Below are 2,870 nucleotides of genomic sequence, written 5' to 3'. Positions count from 1 at the left end.
CTGGAGAGGCTGCACACCACTTACTATTCCTAGTAGCCATTTGAATTTCCCTGCTGAATAACTGCTTATTCATAATTTTTGTACATTTTCCCATTGCTGTGGCTTTTTCCTCTTGATTTTCAAGAGGTCCACAAATAGTGCTGTCCAACAGGACTTTCTGAAATTAGGAAAATGTTATCTGTGCTGTATTAGTTTCCTGGGGCTGCTATAACAAAACCACAAACTGGGTGTCTTGGAACAACAGAAATTTATTCTCTCATGGTTCTGGAGGCTGGAGGTCCGAAATCAAGGTGTTGCCAGGGGTGGCTCCTTCTGGAGGCTCTGAGGGAACGTTTCACGCCCGTTTCACGCCTCTCTCCAGTGTCTGGTGTGGCCGGCAATCTTTGGGGCTCCCTGGCTAGCGGACACATCACTCCAATTTCCAAGGACGCCCCCGTTATGGCCTCCTCCTGTCTGTCTGTCTCCTCTGAGCCTCTGTGTCTGAATTTCCATCTCCTTTCTCTTATAAAGACACCACTCACTGTATTATTGCCCACTCTAATCCATTATAATTTTAAAGTATTTTATTTAGTTATCTATTTATTTGGTTACACCAGGTCTTAGTTGTGGCTCACCAGCTCCTTAGTTGTGGCATGTGAACTCTTAGTTGCGGCATGCATGTGGGATCTAGTTCCCTGACCAGGGATCAAACCCGAGCCCCCTGCATTGGGAGCACGGAGTCCTAACCACTGCACCACCAGGGAAGTCCCCTAATCCATTATAACTTAATTTTATTCCATCTGCAAAGACCCCTATTTTCAAATAAGGGCACATCCACAGGTCCCAGGGGTTAGGGTATCAACATATTCTTTTGAGGAACACGATTCCACTAGTGACAGTAGTCACTAGTCTAGTCAGTATCTACTAGTCATTGTGGCTATTTGGGGACTTGAAATGTGACTAGTATAACCAAGAAACCACATCTTAAGTTTTAATTAATTTAAACGTAAGTTCAAATAGCCGTATATATTTAGTGGGGCTGTACTGAACAGCACACTTCTAGATACATACCTTTGACTATTTATTTTTTAATTAATTAATTTATGGCTGCGCTGGGTCTTCATTGCTGTGCACGGGCTTTCTCTAGTTGCGGCTAGTGGGGGCTACTCTTCATTGTGGTGTGTGGGCTTCTCGTTGCAGTGGCTTCTCTTGCTGTGGAGCACGGGTTCTAGGCACGTGGGCTCAGTAGTTGTGGCGCACAGGCTCTAGAGTGCGGGCTCAGTAGTTGTGGCGCACAGGCTTAGTTGACCCGCAGCATATGGGATCTTCCCAGACCGGGACTCAAATCCATGTCCCCTGCACTGGCAGGCGGATTCTTAATCACTGCGCCACCAGGGAAGCCCCCCTTTGACTGTCTAGATGTTGCAAGTATTTTCTCCTATACTGTGAACATTGTTAACAGTGTCCCTTGTTGAAAACAAATCCTTAATTTTGATGACATCATCAGACCTATCTTTTTTTCCCTATATGTTGTATGCATTTTTTTTTTTGGTCTTAAGCAATCCTTGCACACCCAGATAATACATAAATATTCCCCATGAGAATATTTTTTTCGACTGGCTTTATGACTTTACTTTTCATATTTAATTGTCTAGAGGTCACATTGTATATGGCGTGAGGTAGGGATCCAACTTTTTATATCAGCACACTGAGCCGATTTCCCCAATCCAGTCGGCAGAAACAATCCATCCTTTTCCAGGTGCGTGGGTCTATTTCTGGGCTATTGTATTCTATTGGTCTGTTTGTCTTTTCGTACAGTGGTACCATATTATCTTTATTATTATAACCTTAACATCTGTAGGGTGAGTTTCCACATTGCACTCTCTTTAAATTTATATGTATATTTAAAATATTTATTTATGTATTTATTTATGTATTTATTTATTTAGGCTGCACCAGGTCTTAGTTGCAGTATGCAGGATCTTCGTTGTGGCATGCGGGATCTTTTTTTTTAGTTGTGGCATGCGGACCCCTTGGTTGCGGCATGCAGGATCTAGTTCCCTGACCAGGGATTGAACCTGGGCCCCCTGCATTAGGAGCACAGAGTCTTACCCACTGGACCACCAGGGAAGTCCCACATTTCACTCCTTTAAAATGGACTTAGTGAGACTTCTGATTCCAGCCAAGATGAAGTAACAGGGACCAGAATTACCCTTTCACCTGAAACAACTAAAAAATCATACAAAATATGTGAAACAGCAGTTCCAAATACATTGGCTGTAATGCAATGAAGGGCCATGACCTCTGAGAGAAAGGAAAGAAACGAATTGAGTTCTGTGGCTGCTCCAGCTTACTGTCTGGAGGATTTTCAGGATGCAGAGCGAGGAGGAGGGACTCAGGCAGAGCCCAGTATTGTCCTGAGTTAAGTGGATGGATCTGGGAGGCCAGGGAGGCCAAGATGGCTGGAGTTTGGGGGGCAGAACACAGAATAAGAAAGAGGATGTGAAGATCTATAGCTTAGGACTGACTAGTGTGTGTGTGAGGGAATCACCAGGCCAAGAAAGGAGCCAACAAACAGGATTAGAGGCAAGACTCCTCAGAGTTCAAGCAGGGCCAGGAGCAGTGTCTCTGACAACCAGCCAGAGTGCAAACCCACCCCCGGGGCACCGATTACACATGTATCAGCTGCTGGAGGTTGCCCCACAACCTGATGCTCTGTTTATTTCTTCTCTTTCATTTTGTTTCGCTTTTCTGTTTCATTTATACTTTTTATTTATATGTCTTCAATTTCACTAACCTTCTCTTCTTCAACGTCTAATCTACCATTAAACCCATCCAGTATATTTTTCATATCGGATATTTTAGTGCAATGTATAAGAACAAGTTGGTAA

At 43.8% G+C, this 2,870-nt stretch overlaps 1 non-coding gene across 1 annotated transcript; it reads right to left on the bottom strand.

The window, feature by feature from the left end:
- Positions 1–2,036: 2,036 nt before the first annotated feature.
- Positions 2,037–2,109, bottom strand: TRNAR-CCU (transfer RNA arginine (anticodon CCU)). Its single transcript has one exon. It is a non-coding gene; the product is annotated as a tRNA-Arg (tRNA).
- Positions 2,110–2,870: the final 761 nt, after the last annotated feature.

This window comes from Delphinus delphis, chromosome 1, assembly GCF_949987515.2.
Source record: "Delphinus delphis chromosome 1, mDelDel1.2, whole genome shotgun sequence".
In the NCBI taxonomy this organism is placed as follows: Eukaryota; Metazoa; Chordata; class Mammalia; order Artiodactyla; family Delphinidae; genus Delphinus; species Delphinus delphis.
This window is presented reverse-complemented; position numbering and strand designations above follow the sequence as displayed.